The following is a 21,254-nucleotide window of genomic DNA, read 5'->3' as shown; positions in this document are numbered from 1 at the left end:
CAAGCATGAGAAAACTTCAATGGATTATTCTTTCCTTCAAACTGGGTGCCAAGAGTAGGAGGTTTATTTCAGTTTTATAGTTCTGCATTTATCTTCAAGGAGGAAGATCTAAAAAAAAATCTAAATTTCTTTTAGAAGAAATTATTTAAATGATGGCCACCCAGCCTTCCTGATGGGCTCCACATTTTTATAGTTATCTCCCTATGAATTTGAACAACTGCATGAAGATTTGCAACATTATCTGCTTGGATAAAATACAGTGTTTACAAATATATTCCAGGTCTAATTAGGCTATGGTAGAAAGAACTTAAGTGACTCTTGGCAATACTAAAGTCACCCTTTATCTGTGGTTTCACTTTCTTTGAATTCAAATACTTGTGAATGTCCCCTCCCCCCCACACACACAGTCCAGAAATATTCCATGGAAAATTCCAAAAATAAGCAACTCATAAGTTTTGAATTGCATGTTGCTCTGGATAATGTGATGAAATCTCACACTGTCCCACTCCATCCCACCTGGGAAGCAAATCAGCCCTTTGTCCACAATATATGTGCTACCTGTCAGTCACTTGGTAACCATCTGGAGTATCAGATCAGTTGTCTGAAATATCACAGTGTTTGTGTTCAAGTACCCCTTATTTTACTTAATAAAGGTCCCAAATGCATTGCAATCCTGGCAATTTTAGTACAGTATACTGTTATAATTGTTCTATTTTATCATTAGTCATTTCTGTTCATCTTTAACTGTTCCTAAATTATAATTTAAACTTTATCATGGGTATATATGTAGAGGAAAAAACTGTGTGTGTGTGAGAGAGAGTGTGTGTGTGTGTGTGTGTGTGTGTGTGTGTGTGTGTGTTTGCTCTCATCTTCAGTTTCAGGTGTCCATTGGGGATCCTGGGATATATCCCCGGAAGGTGCAGACATGAACTTTTCCATGACTGAGATTTCTGATTGACATCAATCACCGGGGCCAATCTGATTGTTGAACAATCGACATTGATCACTGTGATAGACCAAATAAATGTTGTGGCTTTGCTCAAGCTCAGCATTTCACAAATGCAACAAAGCCTGGATTCATAGGATGCTGCCAAGATTATTTTTTTTCCAACACTCAAGCTGGTCTACCTGGGGCTACTTGATAAAACATTTGGACTGAATTAAATAGGCACTTCTGTCAGACAACTGATTTGATTGATTTTTTTCCCCACTGTATTAACTGGTTATTTTGATTTCTGTAGACATTTAAAAGACTTACAAAATCATAGACTCATAGAATTTTAGCAAAAAAAAAAGCATTCTTAGAAATCATATAGTCCAGGTTTTCCCTCTAAGCTTCAAGGTATTAAATGAAATTCATCAGGGGGAGGATATATACATTAAATATGTTTGGGAAACACTGAGCTGAAGAGGTTCAATTATTTGATTGCTTCCTTGTTTGATACAGAAGTTCTCAAAGGCTTTAAAATGCTAATATGAATTATGATTCTAAAAGAAGGGAATATAATATAATAGGTTCATCCAATATATTCAACACAGAGTCTTTCTCCTTGCTTCCTTCCTCAGATCAAAATTAACAAGTTTAGAAATTCTGTGATGTAGTAGTGCAAACTTTACAGATAGGGAAATATATTCAAAGAGAATTATTTTATTTAAAATACCTCCCCTTGTACAAAATGGAAACTAGAATTCAGGGCTTTAAATTCCTAGTCAAGTCCTTTGAACTGAACCAAAATCATTTCTTCTACTTTCTATTGTGAAAGTTTTCAAACATATTCAAAAAAAAAAAAAAGAGAAAATAGACAATTTCCATATTCCCATTATTCAGATTCTGTAATGCTCTAGATATTGCTTTACCTATCCCTTTTTTCTCTTATGTACTATCTGTAATAATTTATTTAAAATATACATTATGTATGAAATATTCTCTGGTACAATGTATTAAAAACTTACAAGAATTAAATGAAAGCATCCTGTCTTTAGCATTACTAATTATTAATGGTCCTAAAATAGTGACCATTCAATTTTATAATTTTTCCCTATGTGCTAGCTGGAATTCCTCTATATAAATGAACTTTCCTTCATTAATTGAATATTTAGTTTACCCAGAAATACAATTCATGGAAGAAAAACAGGATAAATGTTTACTTATTTATTTTCTTTTAGTTACCAATTTTCAAAGTAATAAGTTAATCTAACACATTAGTAGCTATAGAGTTAATTTTGATTTATTTATCTCCCTATTGCTTTCTCTCTCGTTTATTTTCATGTCATTTGACTTTAAGTTTCAATGAACTTCATTTCTTATTCTTTTTGATGTTGGAAGTGTCCTACTTATTGCCAAAGGAAGCCTATTCACATTGATTTTATATCCTTTTGACAGTTTCTATTCTCTCTGGTACAATAAACTATTTTGCTTCTAACCTGTATATTTCCTGATACAGAATGGAACCAGCCAACCCCTTAGGAAGCCTGAGTTCCTTTAAGTGAAGAATGGTATTTAGAAATCACAATCTGAACACCAAATGTGCTCATGGCTTTTCGGTTACCATTACTTGTTCAATGGACAGATCTAAGAAACATGCCTATTGCCTTTTCAAGAAAAAAAAAAACAACTCATTTTTTCTCAATTTCTCAAATTTTCCCAAACAATGATCAAACTCCTGGTCTTCTTCAAATATTTTCAAGAGAAGGGAATCATATATTATAATTTAGGCACTAGCCCACAACTTTTTCTATGTGTATGATTGCATATTATATGTGTTAATTCCTCTTTTTGTAAAATTATTTTTAGTTATAAATGGACATAATACCTTTATTTTATTTTTTTATGCGGTGCTGAGGATTGAATCCAGTGCCTCACAGGTGCTAGGCAAGCACTCTACCACTGAGCCACAACCCCAGCCCTGATAACATAGTTAGAACTTTAAGAGGAATTAACAGTTCAACCACAACACTGGGAAATCACACTTCATTATTCCTACATTGATGTGTTGGCTATGTGAGTAGCAAAATTCTGGATGCCTGTGTTCACATCTGAAATCAGATAAATTATTTGCAGAAATATTTTTTTTTACATGACTGGACCCTTGTTAAGTCCTTAGCTTCTAGAGATAAATTCAGATGGTTGCAAATAAAAATATACCTATGGATTTTTCTTTAAATAATCTAATGGACATAGACGAAATAAGGTAGAAAATTGACACTGGAAATTGAATAATTTAATAATTCCAAGGATCAAATTGGAAATCTTTCAGTACAACAGTGATTTTTTAAAGTATTATATTTAAACTATAAGCATCGTAAAGGGATAGTGTTTATATTACCATCCTTCTCACTTATGATTTAACCAATGATGAATATTAGAACAAATTTTCCAATCAAAACAGTGGGTACATTGTATACTTCCTCTTTCTTTTAAGTTCCTACTAAAGTAACTGAAAAATGCTGCTCTTCAAAAGATTGATATCATAACTACACTATGAGACAAGCTACAGATCTAGACAATGACTAAAAACTCTTGAAGTAAAGAAAGCCAATGTAGCCTTGGCTTATTAGAAAAAGCAGAGGAAGAAAAGATGTAGCATAAAACCCTAGAGGCAAGAATATCTGTTCTGAAGGAGTTCTGAAGAAGTTTCAGGGCCCAGTCAATATAAAGACGGGGCCATATTGAACTGAGAGTCCTTATGAATAGATTCTTCACCTTGGTTTTGATTCATCCTCCATGATTTCGTGTCTAATCTTCAAAACTCAATGTTCTGATATATTTGTTCCCTCATAACCCCAAATGGATGTACATCTCATTCCTTCAAATTTCCAATCTTCTTCACTGTTAAAACAAAGGAAGATCTTGGCAATGAAGAAGATTGGAAGTTTAGTGATAACTATTTGTTACTGGTGTTTCCCACTTGGACATAACTCTTGCCTTGGAGTGATATCAGGTGACACACATAGGGGAGCTTAAGTAGTCAAATAAAATAAACATGCTCAGGTTTAGGAATTAGTTCCCAATAACTTTGTGAAGCTCTGGTCACTGCTATACTAACCTATTTTAAATAAAGTATAGTTTTTGATTAATCTCAGTACAAAAGTCTATGTGGTTCATCTATTGCACATTATACTGGTTTGGGGATGTAGAGGAATTACAGCTACATGGTTGTGAGACGTGCCAACAGATCACAGCTTTCCCCAGAGAACCCTGACATGGCCTTGGAAAATACTTTAGAAAATCCCAACATGCACTGCTTCACCTGGGCTAATTAGACCTTTCCCTTTTGTCTACAGCTGTTATCTGCACACCTCTCCCCCTCACAAAGTAAACCTGTGATATCTGTTCTCACTGAAATTCCTCCCATTGAAACAGACCTAGGAAATCTGGACAAAAAATATCATTTAAAAAAATCTTCAACTAATTTCACAGAAATCTTTAGTACCAGAAAGAAAGAGTAGGCTGAAAATTGGGGAGTTGATCACATGAGCTAAACAATGTCGATAGTATAGTCTGGAGAAGGGTGTTTCAAATTTAGAACCCCAGAGGATTTTAGTGACCAGCTAGAGACAGAAAATAAGATTGTATGCCCTGTGTGCTATGGAGTCAAAATGACCTACATGTAATTTGGGGTCCTCAAAGAGATCATCGTTGGTGAAAGCCAGGAGAGATGTTGCCATCCCCCCAATGGGGAGTTAATATAATTTATCTATACTTGGGATTTGATTAGGAAAAAGTAGTACCTGTGCAGGAAGACCAAATCTCAGAAATTAATGTACTACAACATCCTTTTAGACAGACATGCTGGAATCCAGGTCACAAATATCCCACAAAAGAAAACACAAAATTTATAAACTGCATCTTTTAAAATAAAACTACCCTAAAGGAAAATCAGCAAATCTCCTCAAACATGATATTAAGACACTCTAGAACTTCTCCCAGCATTGATTCTGACATAGACTGTGACACAAAATGTTCTAAAATTATCAAAATCATATAAGAAAGAATATAAAGTATAGGAAAAGGATAATTCACAATGAAAACTGCATGAGCAACGGAAAACGAGTTAGAAGAAATATTTCAAAATCGGAAAAAACTAACTTAGACACCAAAATCTAAAAACTCAGGGAGAGGCTCAAGAGGAGGTTGACAAGAGATGAAGATAGAATTAATGAACTAGAAGAAATACCTAAAGAACCTTTGAGAGAATAGTACAGAAAGAGAGAAACATAGAAATGCAAAAACTTGGTTAACAGAAGTCAGATTTAGAGGGAGAAGTCCTGATGTACATCTAACTGGAGTCACAGGAGAAAAACAGGAAGGGAAACAAGGAAGAAAAGAGAAGAGAGAAAGAGAACATAAACAAGGCAGAGAATATAGTTGAAATAATAATAAAAATCATATTTACAGAGCCTAATAAATCCCAAGCAGGGAAAAATGACAGCAAATCTGTTAGAAGAGCAAAGAAAAAGAAAAATGACCACAAATCTGTCAGAATAGCAAAGACAAGATAGAAAATTTCTTACCTTGATCTTCAGAGGAGTAACATTACCAACTGAGAGCTGACCACCAGCGAAGGGAGTAAGAAACCCACAGAATAAAATTATCACCAATTTTTATACATGAAAATGTTACTGGAATAAATAAGACCTAACTTTCCTCTGTTCATATATGAATATCCCACCAGTGAAACTCCACATCATGTACAACTACAAGAATGGGATCCTAATTAGAATAAGTTACACATCATGTATGTATAAAATGTCAAAATGCACTCTACCATCATGTATATCTAAAACGAGCAAAAAAAAAAAAAAAGGATATCAAACAATATGTATAATTAAAGGGTAGAAAATTGACACTGGAAATTGAATAATTTTAAGGGCTGTTTTAAGAGATATCAATGTCCTATTTTGCCAAATTTGGGCAGAAAAATTGCACCCATGACAAAGTTACATGTGTATGTTTATTAGAGGACTTTCTGTTTTCTGATTTTTAATATGTAATCAATTTTTAAAAAATATTTTTTTAGTTGCAGATAGACACAATACCTTTATTTATTTATCTTTATGTGATGCTGAGGATCAAACCCAGTGCCTCACACAAGCCAGACAAACCCCAGCCCCAACCCCATAAATCAATTTTTTAACCTTACTGTTTTGTAAGGAAACTCACTTCTTTGTACAACACATTTGTGTTACCAATAAGCCAAGTACATAAATATTTTCCAAATTAAAGAAAAAGAATATGTTACTGTCTATATTTTATGAAGAAGTCCTTAGCTTCTATAGATAAATTCAGATGGTTGCAAATAAAAATATACCTATGGATTTTTCTTTAAATAATCTAATGGACATAGACGAAATAAGGTATTATGAATTGATAGTTGCTAAAACTGGACAATGGGTACATTAAAGTTCATTATACTACTGCCTTTACTTTTATATATAGATGAAAATTTCCAAAATAAAATGTGAAAAAAATTGTCACATTTCCCTATAATTTAGAAATATATTAAGATTTTTGTGGAGCAAATAACATGTTGACTGGGGTTGTGCCCTGAACACAGGGGAAAGCAGGTGGAGATACAGAGGCAACAAGACTGAATGAATGTTAGTATTGCTGAAGGGAAATGATGGTACCTGAGAGTTAATCTTACTCTTCTCTCTCCTTTTACATGTGCTTCAAATTTCCCATTAACAAATTAATTTTCTTAAAAAGAGAAAAGTAGAATGAAGGAACCAAGAAAAATGAGAGTAGAAAAAAATGGAACTTGAAAATAATTATGCAATGGAATGATTCAAGAAAATTTCATTATCTAAATTTTGCCATGATTAAAAAAATCAACAGGCCACTGATAGAACAGATCAAGGAAAGAAGGAGGAGATAAAAATAGCAATATCAGTATTGAGAATGAAAATGACAGATGACATGGATATGAAAAATAAAATCTATGAACAACTTTACATCAACCAATTTAAAAATTCTGCAAAATAATGAGAAAAAACTTATGATGTCAGAAAAGGGTATAGGAAAGAACTTATAAAACAAAATATTGGTGGTACCAAGGACATTGATATCATGGGTTTTTAGTCAACAAAATCTAGGTACCGTGTCTAAAACCAACGGTTAGTATGAAAAATACACAATGAATAATACAATATGAAAATGATAGCAAACTAATCAGGAAAAAATGGACAGAGGATATGAATAGGCAGTAAAAGGAGGGGAAACATCTAAATGTCCCTAGGTATCTGAAGATATGATTTTACTAGCAGTAGGTGAAATATACTTTAAACCAATAGTGAGATACCCTTCACATTTACCAGATGGATAAATGTTAGCAAATGAAATAATACCAAGTATTAGTAAAGATATGCACACACAGTTGGTAGGTGCATTAAATGGGAGAATGCTACCAAACCCTATAGAAATCCTTACTGGCACCAATTGTCCTATGTATATGCCTTGCAGTTCCATTTCTTGTCCATGGCCCAGGGAAGTTCTTGCACAGGTCTCCAAGAGAACATGCTTCAGGATGTATGTCTCAGGGTTGCTGGTACAGCAAGAGGTATTACTCAGGATACTTTCATTGCAAGAAATGGAGCTCATTATCTCTCTTTTCCCACAAGTAAAAGACTTCTTCCTCCGAGTCCCTCTCTGTCAACATCACCATCGTTCCTATTACCCACACTCTGAGATTGCTTACATGACCATTAATCATCTTATTTATTTCTGCCTCCACTCCCCTCTTCTGGGTCAGCACATCTCTTGGGCTGGATAATGGCCTCCAATGTCCTCTAGCAGAGGGCACCAAGGACTGCTTAGTTGCTAAATCCGATGGACAATTTTCAGTCCTTAACTTACTTGACCTTTCACATGCAGCAAAAGAATCAACAACTTCCTTATTGAAATATCATCTTCCTTTGGATTCCATTCTTTCCTGATTTTCTTTAGTAGACTCATCTCTCGCTCCCCTTTGCCTGTCCATTTCTTAACTGCCCTTGCTCAAAGGGGTTCTGGCCAAGGTCCTTTTTTATTTTGACCCCATTCACATCCCCTGGGTGACAGTATCAACTCTCTTGGTAGTGATTAGCATTACTATGCTAATGCCCTTGACACTTATCTGAGTCCAGCTACCTTGACTGATATACAAATTGATCTCTCTTTACTAGATGCTTCTTTCTAAATATTTTCTAAGAGCCTCTAATTCACTTAACTGAATTACCTTTTTTCCCCAACCCAAAGCCCCCTCCTGTCCTACTGGCCTCTACTTCATTCAACTATACATTTGGTTGCCCCTGTGCCTGAGGGTCACCTGGGGCACCACCCTCTTCCTCACCTCTAGCCCCCATCAACCTCCAATCCCAGTGGATTATATTTCCTAAACGTTCTCAAATGAGGTTTCTTGGATCCATTTCCACTGCTTTAGGCCAGGCTACCATTTTATGGCTCCCCACTATCACTTTCTAATCTCTTCTCCACAAGAAAGTTGGTGGAAGTATTTCTACTATGCAGTTTGGTCTATATCATTGCCTCCAAGATAGAGTTTAAACATGCTCCTGTCCCTCTGTCTAGCTTAACTTGTAACCTCCTTTCCCATCTCTCCCCACACTGTGATGACCACTCCCCAAGCAGCACCCTACCATGCAGGAAACTTCTTTTGTCTTCTGCTGCTGGCCCTACCCCCAAAACACTGCCCAGAGCACCTTAGTGCCCTCTTCACCAACTGCCCTGCATCACTCTTGTTAAAAAGCTTCCCATGGTTAGGATAAGCATTTCTTCTATATGTTCTCATGGAGCCCATTACAGCACATCCCATCATAACACTCAACTCCTTTTGTCTACTTCTCTGTATTCATGACTGGGTAGAGGGCAGAGGACATCAATATAATGCACCACCCTATTTTTAGATCCACTAGAGTCCTCAGTATTTAATAGATAATATCTATGTGTTACACAAATGAAGAAATGAATGAAGGCACACCCATACCTCTGCCATATTGATTCTACTTAGAGCATAGAGTGCAATCTACCACCTTCCTAAAACAAAACAAAACAAAACAAAACCTCCTCATGTAGTTGAACAAAAGTCAAATGCTTTTGTAGCTGGGCATCGATGGTCCTCACGACCTTCTGGAATACTCTTCAACCAACCTAAATAACTCATATTTCACGTGTCTGTGCTTCACTGATTCTCACCTCTGTGCTGGCTCATGTTTTTTCTCAAACTCTCGCAGTACATTATTTCCCCACATCTCAGTCTTACTTATTGTTCAAAACCTAACAAGCATGCCACCTCTTCCATGGAAGCTTCCCTCATCTTGCCCTCTGGCAACCACCTCTCCTTCCCCTGTCCTTCCACAACATTTGATCTGTATATTCCTTATGCATCTTATCACTTTGTAGCTGCTAACAATCTGTTTGTATTTGTCTTTTCTCATTCCATATCTCAAGCTCCTTGGAGCAGAAGTCATTTAAAAAAAATCTGTGTGTATTGAATAGAATCATGTTCCACCAAAATTCATGTCCACACTGAACTTAAGAATATGACCTTATTTGGAAATAGGTCATCTGCAAGGATGTAATTAGTTAAGATGAGGATGTATGGTATAAAAGTGGGCCTGAGGTCCAATGACTGGTCTCCTTATAAGAAGGCCACATAAAGACAAAGGCAGGGATCATGTCAAGGTGGAGGCAGAAATTGGAGTGTTCTCTCTACAAGATGAGGACTGCCATCAACATCCAGGAGCCAGGAGTCCTCCCCAAGTGTCTTTGCAGGGGGACAATGGCCCTCGTTACACCTCTCAAACTCCTATTTTCTATAACTGTGAGAAAATAAGTTTCTATTGTTTTAAATCTCCTAGTCCATGATAACTTATTACTACAACTCCAGGAAACGAATATACTCCCTCTATGTCTCCCTCCTATATCAGGATAGTCTTTGAGTGCTAACTTCAGTAACCTTTGCTGGAAAAGAAGATGAACACTGAGGCCTACACTGTTATTCTGTGAAGATCACATTTCTCCCCATAAACATACCTCATTGACAAATTCCTGAATATTCCATATATCCCCATCTTGCACCAAAGAAATTTTAGTAAGGGATTTTTTGCAAAAAAAATATTGCATAAAAAATTGCATAAAATAATGTAGTAAAATAAAGAAAGTGACATTATCACTCTGACTGCAGGTTTTTGTCATAGTAAATCATGGCTCTCAACCATCTCTTCATGGTGGGGCATAGAAAATTGAAAATTCAAAATTTGGTTCAATATAATGGAGGGTTCCAAGGGCTCTTGTGAGGTTACTCATGAAGACTTGTCCTCTAATGCAGCTCAGAAGTGGGGGTAGGACAGTCCTGGAAAGACAGGTCTTGAAAGACAGGCATGATTTCCCCCAAAAGCAAGTCCCCACACTTCAGGAAGCTCAGCGACTTGTTGTGCCCACTTTACTTTCTCTGTTGTGCCCACTCCATCAGATAGCTCCGGCCGGACCAATTCTGCTGGCCCAGCTAGGTCAAGACACACCAGCTCTTTTCCAAGAAATCTCAGTTCACATCTCTTTTCTGTCACTGGCAGAAAATGAGAAACGGTGACAGGGGTCACATACTTCTTAAAATACTACCTTAAAGTATAGGTTTCTTCATACTTTCTCAGTTCTTCTAAGAGGAGGATGAGTTTGGGCTCTGTGACCTTTCAAGTCTGACAACATGAGCAATAAACACCCTGCCTTCCTGCTCTGGGCCCGCCGTGGTGGACTCTGACTGCATGTCAGTTCTCTTTCCATTGGCAGCAGAGGAGAGCCACAGGTTAGATGTCAGCCGCTCAGCCTGCCTTTGGTTGGTATTTCCTTTGTGTCAGTGTGGATGCAAAATCATCTTGCAATCTGTCCAAGAAAAGTCCATCGGAAGCCAGGATGGGCTGTATAAGTTGCAGGGCACAGTGCAAAATGAAAGGGGGGCTGGTTCAGAAAGGATTCCTGCTTCAAGGCAATGACAGCAAAGCGTAAAGCCAGGAGGGAGTCCTGAGTGCAGGGCCCAGTGTGACTGTACAGGTTGTATGTCCAGGAAGCTGGTCCCATCAGCAGTTGAAAACCAGGGGTTACATTTCACAAGCAAACACTAACAGCATTTGGAGGGTAAATTGCCTTGGATTTTCTCCACGACTGCTTTCCTCCATTAGTACAGATCATCAAAAATGATGGCAGCTGATTGAGAACTCCATAAATGGTTTACACAATGAATTCCAGATTAAAATGTCATTAAAACAAACAAACAAAAAAACCCTAACAACCCATTGGTGAATATGCTTCTTCTAGAACAAGGAGGCTCACTTTCAGGACAGAGAAAGATGAGGACTCTCTTTAGAAAACTGAGTCCTTATTTTGTGGCTTCTTGACTCAGTTACTCTCCAAGTCACTGGGTATGTGGCTTATCCTCTTTGGAAAATGTGAGGCTTGAATTTTGCCGTGGATTTCGCCTGATAGGTAACTGCAGATCATGGTGGCTCTTCCCTCTTAGTTATCTCCACCCCACAGTATTGGGGGAAGATCATGAGGGCTGGGGTTGCTGGATAATGGTGTATAAATATCATACTGTGCCACAGTCTGGCTGGGCACAAATAACCGGGAGGTCAGGAGCCACTTGTAGATTCAAGCAGGAACGAACTTTATTCCCAAACCCAGGCGAACGCCACCCACGCGAACTCCCCTGGGAACTTCACGAGAACTCAAAAGTAGCGGGCACCCAAGGCAGCAGGAGCCACCCCTTCTGGCAAAATGCCAGGCACCATCTTGACCTGGCCGTGGCTCTCAACAATACTGAGCATCTTACATCTATGTGAAACCATGCCAATGTTTGTAAGAAAATTCTGAGATCTTTATTGTGTCAGACCGTTCGATACCTTGCCCCTGCACACCAAGTGGACCAATCTCCAAATGCAGACAAGGTCATGATAACTCGATTAAATCAAAGGCCACTGAGAAGGATCTAAAATGGCATATATCTAAAGAAACAGCATCATCCCTGGCAAGAAATCATGAGAAACTTCCCAAGAAATGGTACCTGGACCATTACCTAGGAATATGAAGACATTTAACATTTTTTTCCCTTTCTCCTTGGACCTTGTCCCATTTTTCCAGGCCTGCCATCTTTTGGCTAGGGATATAGACTTTGGTGTTTTGGGTTTTGTTGTTGTTGTTGTTTTTAATACCACAGTGAATCACTGAAATCCATAGCACTTCGTTTGTCTTTGCCAAGATGGGCTTAGCCTGTGACCCCCACCCTACCTGTTCTAGAACAGGAGGAACGTAGTCCAATCTGGTTTACCATGACGTACCCCTGGCTGGCATCTGCTCTAACTCCAGACCTGCAATGTACCTTCACACTGGGCACAAAGCACTGCCAGAGAAGGGCTCAACACTACAAGTGATAGCCCTGTTTCTAGAAAATAGTCAGGGTTTTATTAGCAAATATATTTCTGTGACATTTAAAAAAGTTTTTTTGTACTATTATTTAATATGACTTGGCACTCTTTTTTAACATGCTATGTATTTATTCTTACTCCCATTTTACTTCAATTAGGATAAAACTCATTGAGGGCACAGAATGGGTTTATGAGTTTCCATCCCCACCGGAACCCAATAGAACAGGCTTTTAATAGATACTTCCTTTGAGGTCTGATTCTGCAGCACACTAGTATCACCCTGTTCCATTCTGTCACCTTCTACCTTCTCCCCATCAGAGATTTCTTGACATATGGGCATTTTTAAATGTACACTCTAATATTTCAAAAAGCAAAGCTATCTTGAAAATGTTAAATGAACAACAAAAAAAAACAAGCTATCTAAAATAGATGCTTAATATAACATTTTAAAACACAGAATAAAGAATACTGGATTGTACATCTGAGTGTAGTAAAAGCACAACATGATCAGGAACAAAACACATCAGCTTCAGGAGAGAGGGAGGGGAAAGAGGTAAGAGGGGCAATGAGTTACTATTTCTTAATACAGAAAAAATTGGTCTGAAGCAATTTTATTATGTTTTATTATGTAAACTGTTTTATTCTAAAACAATGTTTTAATTATTTAATTTGGGAAGACATAAAATGTTTAGTCATAAAGAGAAATCTACTTTCTGAAATGCCCAGACTATATAGATAGGACAAAACCAGGGAGCTTCTAGTTTTAAATGAGATGTAATGAACAGATCCAAGCAAGCCAAGGCCTCCCCACTATGAAAAGAGCCTCACCCCAGAGAGCCGGCAGGAGAGCCAAGGCCTTTTACTTATAGTCTTTACATCCTCCAAAGAAAGGCTTTTTGAAAGAAGCACTCACATTCATTTAAATCTCTATGAACCTTCCTAATTCTGATTACTTTCACTTGGCCCCCTTCAGTCTCCTTGAAGAGTAATTTACAAATATTACTCTCTGATGACCATAAGATAGTATGCAAGACAATAAGAAAAAGACACTGCAATACAGAATTGGCCAAGGACAGGAATTGATAGCTCTTAAATGCAATGCAAGTGGTTAATTAATCCATAAAAATAAAATAAAACGAAGATATTGGGATGCTTTTTAAATAATCAGAAAAAGAAAATAAATAGGATAAAAATACAAGGATTCTGAAAGCTGGTGACATGTGGTCTCATGGAGAGCTAATAAAAGATATAAATTGATTCAAATTTCTAAGATCTTAAAAAGGATTTACTCCTGGAAGCCTGTAATCTCACCTGCAGAATTTCCTCCTAAAAATTTCATCATTATTTCACCATTATTTATTATAATGAATGAAAAAACTAAAGTGAGTTACATGGCCACCACTAGGAGAATGAACACATAAATTATTATATAATTATGATGTGGAATATTTTGCCATCAACATACTCATTAAAACCTGAGTAAAAAATTCATACTATATCATTAATTAAAACAAACAGCAGGCTAGAAATCAAATGTAGTAGAATCCATAATCTCCACATTATTTAAAATTGCCTGTGAGTGTATGCATACATATGTACCTGCAAAAAATAAAAATTAAACCTAAGTGCACTGGAACAGTCTGGAAGAGTGCCTCTGGTGGCTCTGGGTAGAAGGATTATGAATTAAAAAAATTTTTTTCTTCTTCTTATTTTTCCATTTTCCCAAATTTTCTGTATTGAGGTCTATGTTGTAATCCTGGAAAGAAAGCATCTAGTGAACACTTCCTAAAAGAGAAAAAGAGAAGTCACTATTGGCCAAAATTACCTCCCAGGCAATTACAAGTTGAACTCACTGGAAACATAGGTGGGCTGCTTTGATGGGCATTAGCTTAGCCAACTGCCTTTTTAACATGATCTAGAGCCCCTGGGTGCTCTCCATCTCTTGCAGGACGATGGCCAGGCGTTGTGTCACCTATGAGATACCATACCTGAACAGTTTTTTAAATATTTATTATATTTTTAGGTGTAGATGGACACAACAACCCAATGCCTTTATTTTTATGTGGTGCTGAGGCTCAAACCGGGGTCCCACCCGTGCTAGGCGAGTGCTATACCACTGAGCCACAATCCCAGCCCCACCTGAACAGTTTTTAAACCCTCTCTCAGGGTAGAACGAGATTAAAGAAATACATTTTTCACCTGTGTGTTCCTTATTCACTTCCTGTGGTTATCTAGACCCACCCCTCTGGTGGAATATAGAACTGCTGTTCCCTGCCTTTTGATTATCTGACAATGTTGCATGAGTTCAAAAAAACAACAACAAAAAAAATGATTTAGGCCTGAGAGCTTCATCTTAAAGAAATATCCAACGGCAGCTGAGATGGTCACTGAAGTACTTTCAAGGCACTTTGGAAATGGAAACCATGTCTGGCACCACCTTTTCCTCTATTGTCTATAGTTAAAAATGGTTACAGCAGCAGTAGAGCTAAGACATTCACTGAATGACCTCACCATGGAGATAAGAAGGAAATTCAAGGCCAACCACACTTCTTGTTTATTTTCTGCTGTAAGTATGCAGGAGAAAGCTTTATTTCGGGGGCCCTAGGTTTGACCAAAACTAATTTGACCCTGGGAATCTGATACTAAAATGAAAGCAGCTACATCTTTTGAATTTCCACCACATCCCTGTTCCTAGCCTTAGCCCCAAATTAAAGTCAGGATTCCAAGCATAAGTGGCATATTTGGGTTTTTCTGGATAAATTAAATGGTCAGAGAGTATTATAATCTGAATTCCTACACAGAGTTCCTTACTTGGTTTGAGGGATTGGTGGTGGAGGAAAGAGCTGATGTCTTCATTGCAGGGTCCACAGTCTGATATGGGGGTGTCTGGGGTGGATGGACTCTGGATATAATTGAGTGGTCCTGAGGATGGTGTAGAGAATATTAAGCATTCTCTTACAGGGCCAGATAGTCAAAATATTGGACTTTGTGGGTCAAGTGGTAAAATCAAATTTATTGTATGAGGACTTATAAAACCATTTCAAATGTAACCATTTCAAATTGCCTTAGTTAGTGGACAGTGATATCCCATATGATTTTAATATCAAGCCGTTCTTCATATATAAAATGGGGAAGACACTTTCAGTAATTACCAACACAATTGTTTTTGAGAGTCTAATAGAAAAACAAAATGGGAAGGAATTTCAGATTTCTATATACTAACTGTTACTGCAAATCCTGCCACTTACAACCAAATTCCATCATGACAAACCCCATATGGGTCATGTCAATGGGAATGGCCACAAAAGGATCAAGTATATGCTAAAGAGTTCCATATTTTAAAAAAATTAGGGGGCTGGGAATATAGCTCAGTTGGTAGAATGCCTGCCTCACATGCACAAGGCCCTGGGTTCAATCCCCAGCAACACACATACACACACACACACACACACACACAAATAAATAAATGAGAATGTACTTCATAAAGATGACCCAGGAAAAGACACTGCACTCTCCATGTAGCATGAAGATTAGAGACAGAAAAAAAAAAGTATGGAAATTGGCTTTAAACCCCAGAGAACTTCTTTTAGTCCATGAGCCCCACACATCCTCTCTATTATCTTGCCTGCTGTCTTGAAGCTGGTCCCATTTGTCCACAATGAATCTGAAAGATCATTGCAGAAAACTCCCTCTGCAGCAGAGTGGTGCTTGTTGGGAATCCTAACATGTACTTGGGTTCGTAATGCTTGTATATATTAGGCAATAACAACATGCATGTTGAGTTTGACTCTCTGTGCTTTGAATAAACAGGTTACAAATATAGACCAGGTGATTACTTATTTGCTCAGTTTCAGAGACTATTAAAAAGCTGGAAACAACAATAACAGCAACAACATTGTTTTTCATTTCTATGAAAATGAAAAAATTTCTCCAGAGCTCAATGTCTGTTAATGCTAATATTCCAAAGGAGGGCAATGACAAATTTTTTTCAGGCAAAATGTTTTCGTGTGGCTTTTCCTCATTTAAAGTGACACAATATTAACATATAACTAAATACATGGCAATTACCCTCCAATAGATTCATACTCTCTCTTCAAAGGACTATAAGACACAGTGAGTTTCAACTTGGGTCCATAAGCCGTGCTTGCTTTATGGCTTCTGCTTCCAGATTTAAAAAGCATTCAAATGTATTTTACAGAAAAACAAAAACAACAAATAACAAATAAACAACAGCAACAACAAAAACCCCACAAATTCCTTTAAGTGAACAAAATGCAGAGCTTTGAAAACTGCCCATTGAACATACATATAACTGGATTTATTATTAGCTTGTCTTAATTATTCTTTTTTTTCCTTAGGTTTTATCTTCTATTTATTTTCTCCTCAGTGCTGGCAGATGCCCAGATTCTGTAAATTGCAGAAGTAGGCCAATGACTTTCAATTATCCGTAAGCTCCATAGCAATCTGATATCCTGCTCCCTCTAAATGGCATGAATCTCTGATTTTTCAGTCTCAGGGTACACAAGCTGAAATTTTGCGGTAGAAAAGCAGACCTTTGGAATCCCTCTCATCAAATCTCTGACTGATGCGTTTCACAAGTGGGCAGTTCTGCAAAGACATTTGATGTGCTCATCGTCGCCACCCCTCTGCTCTCTGATGTCTGCATCACCGGGCCAGTTCACTCATCAGGGCCACCTGAAGAATGCACCTGTGTCACTCATACGATGTTTCCTCCCAGCTTGCAGAAAATGAACCATCAAGACAAACTCAAATAGTTGACATTTCCTCCACTTTAAAATATAAAAGGATCCAAATCTAAGCCCTTCATTACTTGTCCCTAAGAGAAGTAGAAGGGAAACTGAAAGGTACCATCAACAGCTAAAAGGAGAAGGAGCTCTGAGTGACATAGAAGGTATCGTCAGGAATGCCCACTTTTTTATTCCCCCAGTTCTGGGGACTGAACCCAGGGCCTCACACATGCTAAGCAAACACTAGCACGGAGCTACATCCTCAGCCCCTAATCACATTTTAATTTTCAAATTAAAAGGATTCAGACTATGGATTTTAATCTTAGTCACTGGGGGGCTATTTAACAGGGGAGACCCAGGGAACCTTGACAGAAAAAGAGGGAAAGAAGGAAGAGGAGGAGGACTGAAGGGAGGGAAGGAAAGAAAGGAGAGAGGGAGGAGGATTATTCAAAGGTATTTTTTCCCACTGAAGAAAACGTTCTAGAAATGCCACATGAGAGCAGCTACATCCAAAAATTCAAACCCAAACAGTTCACATCCTAATGTTATTCTAGTCCATTGCAAAGAAAGAAGAAACACTGATTTAAATTGCTTAGGCTATGAAAACTCCAGAGTTGTTACTTCAACTGGCCCATCTGACGTGTGTAAATGTGCATTTAAATTTTGTCAATACTGTGTCAGACTGTGCGTGGGAGAAAAATCAGTCAGCCAATATGGCTCCTGGCTATTGGTGAACCTGTGGCATGAAACACCGGTGTCATGCAGGCCACATTCTCATTCCTCACCATCTCAGCCAGGCCTCAAAATATCCTGCTTCACCACCAGAGAAGAAACAAAAGCCGGCTTTTTATTTTTTATTTTCCTGCACTCTGGAATTTTCAGGGTCCAGAGAGCTCCCATTCAATGGCACTGACTAGAGGGAAAAACTACTATGGTATTCAGGGACTCACGGGAAAGGGAGGAGGACAGGACGTGATGGGGTTATTCTCACTCTAGAATGAAAATCCAATGCAATGACTTACAAAAAGAAATGGTTTCACACCTCCACCACTGTTTTCCTTCTGGGGGTCTCCCGAGTGTGGACGTGGATACAGAAAGGCATGTTGGCCCAGGAGATCCCCCTCTACAGAAACACAGCGCATTCCCTGCTCTGCTTCATATATTTCTTGCTCACAGGTATCACCTTGCTGGGGTGAAAGCACTTGGAGGTGAATTGTGTTATTTGCCAACAGGAGAAACACCTGTTACCCCAAATGCCACACTGAAGGATAAACCTGTTAAGCACTGAACTCACCAAGTGATTCTTTCCATCCTTCCCATACTCCTGAATTTATGAAATAATCAGATTAAACAAAAATTCTTTGTTAAAGAAACAGGATAATAAATAGATTCTCCCAGTAAAACTAATCAGACTGGGAGAGACAAGGACTATTAAATGTCTCACTCGGAAACAAACATGTTTATACTCTTAACACTAGAGTTCAGGATTCTGTTCTTGGGGTTAGAGAAATTTTAGCTTGGATATATATTTAGATATATATACATATACATTTATGTTTTATATTATATTATATTATATTCTGAATTCGAAGAACTGTCAAAAAAAAGAGGGTGCATAGCCAAGTCAATGAATCTCACTCAGGGCTTTGGACGGCAGCTCAGGATCTGAGGACAAGATGACTTTGAGACAACCCTTCTCTTGCACTTGACATAGCCTTTGTCAGCCACCACTGGAACCTCAACTGGAGCCAAAGCAGCGGAACCATCAACTATAGCTGTCACACTGTACCTGTACCAGTTCTCACAACTCCAGATTAAACCTTTCTGTGTGTTTGCTGGGTTTGTTTTATTTTTTGGAAGTCAGATGGCAAGAAAAACACTCCCCTTGGTTCTTTTCAAGTGGGCAGGGTACTCACTTCTTCATTTAAAAAACCTTTTTTCCTCAAGTCACAGAAACTGGGCTGAGATGGACAAGACATAGATGGCGGGGAAGGGGGTCACAAACTTCTGGGGGCTTGTTGTCTCTCCTGAGATGAACCTTAATGGAAAATGCCTTTGTCTCAAGCATTATAGGTGTTCTAGGGGAAAAAAGAGCAGTTTTACCTTCAAATTATTATGCATGTTAGAACAGTTTGTCATTCTTAACTATTCATTCATTAATTTCATCTACCTTCTCCACACAAAATATAAATTTGCATGAAAAAGTTAAATGTTTTTAATTAATTAAATTTAACTTAATTGATGAAACCCGACTTCTGATATATACAGTGATATTTAGGCAGATACATACCAGTTTGTGATTGAAAAGTAAAACATTTCCTAAAATTATCCAGTGATGGTCTGATTAGAAGTTTCTGGCAACTGTGTACAAACAGAGTGAGGATCCTCAATTATACTACATTTAAATTGACATTATAATATTGTATCTCACTCAATAATCATATATTTCCATTCTTTAACATCTAAAACCAGTTTAATAATTTATGGTTGCTTCTGATTCCTCTACCACCTGCTTTTATTGTTTTGAAAAGGGCAAAATTGATGCTAAAAATGTAAATGGTTTTCTTTCTAAATATTTTAAACTCTCCATGTCATGAGCTGTGACAGGCTCTCTGTCTTTTCAAGCCATTTTGAGACTACATTTTAGACGGTAAAACAATTCTGTTATTAACACTGAGAGACAGAAAGTGTGTATAACATTTTTTTTTTTTTTTAGTTTTTAAACCAAGTTGGATTTAGGTCTGTAAATATTTGAGGCAAATAACATTAATCACAAACTTAAGCATGGTGGAGAATTTTTGGAAATGAAAAGCAATTAAAAATTGCATATACATAAAAAAAAGTTATTTGGGGAGCAATTCCTGCTGAGGCTTTTTGACACTTGCAATGACTTTTTTTTTTAAAGGGCAATGTGGTGTTTTAAAATTTTAATTTAGTTAAAGAAAACTCAACCCCAAAAAGCTGCTCTATTGCACAGAAACCTCATGAGGCAAGCTTCAGTCCTGAGCAAACAAAAGCAGCTGCATTTATAAACCCTGGAAAAAAGGGTTTATAATGCAAACGCTGCCATGACCTTAACTCCAGAGGTGCAAATACGCTGCTGTAATAGGAAAATTATGCATTAAAACGGACGGGGTTCCCAGAATGTTTTAAGATTTCTATTTGATCATGTTTTGTAGCTTTTCCAGTTTCAAATAATAAATAAACCTAGGCCGTTAAATGAGAAGGAATCTTCTGTTTCCTCGAAACACTTAAAATGGGAAAATTGCATGGTATGTAAATTATTTTGCAATAAAACAGTTTTAAAACAAAACAAGATGATGTATTTCTATTGGGAACAAAAAGGAGTCTGAGACAGTGTGAAGAACATCCTGTCATTGCTTGGTACATAAGGACAAAATAATTATAATATTTGCAAAATGTTAAATAAAATTAGCTGCATTTGCAGAGCAAAGAAACACACACTTTAAACATGGGGTAACAATTTGCTTTTGATATTACCAAAAAATAATGAATAAATTCTGGAATAATTTTCTAAAGCCCTTAAAAGAAACACAGGAACAGTGTGTCTGAATCTGGAAGGAGGGAGGTAAAGAAGGCACATTTCAAAAGAGAAAATGCAAAGACAGTGATAAAAAAAGGAAATGTGATTCAATGAAGTGAAAAAAAAAAGAAAGTAAGGATTTAAGAGAGTTAAAGGGAGAGAATATTTCCAGTGACACCCCCAACATTTATTCTGAGAGGAAGAAAACTGTGAGAGTAGAAATTCTCTAAAATAGAAGACAATAAGGTATCAAAATGAAGGATTTAATTCTATGAAAATTTGGAAAACAGAAGACATAGAAAGCATTTTCACTAGTATTTTTGAAGATTAAAATCCAGATTTCAGAAAATTAACATTGGTCTTCTGTTACACAGCAACCAAATCCAGATTTTCATCATTGTCTGTGGGACAAGAGAATATTGGCAGAATCTCCCCAGGGGTGATGAGGCTCCTCAGGACACAGGCATGTCTTCCCTCTGCTCTAATCCACTCAGGACTTCCATTCTGGGTCTTTCCTTACAGCTCAAAAGACAGATAAACATCTGGAT

This window comes from Marmota flaviventris, chromosome 18 (genome assembly GCF_047511675.1).
Source record: "Marmota flaviventris isolate mMarFla1 chromosome 18, mMarFla1.hap1, whole genome shotgun sequence".
NCBI classification, from domain to species: domain Eukaryota; kingdom Metazoa; phylum Chordata; class Mammalia; order Rodentia; family Sciuridae; genus Marmota; species Marmota flaviventris.
Note: the sequence above shows the minus strand (reverse complement) of the source record.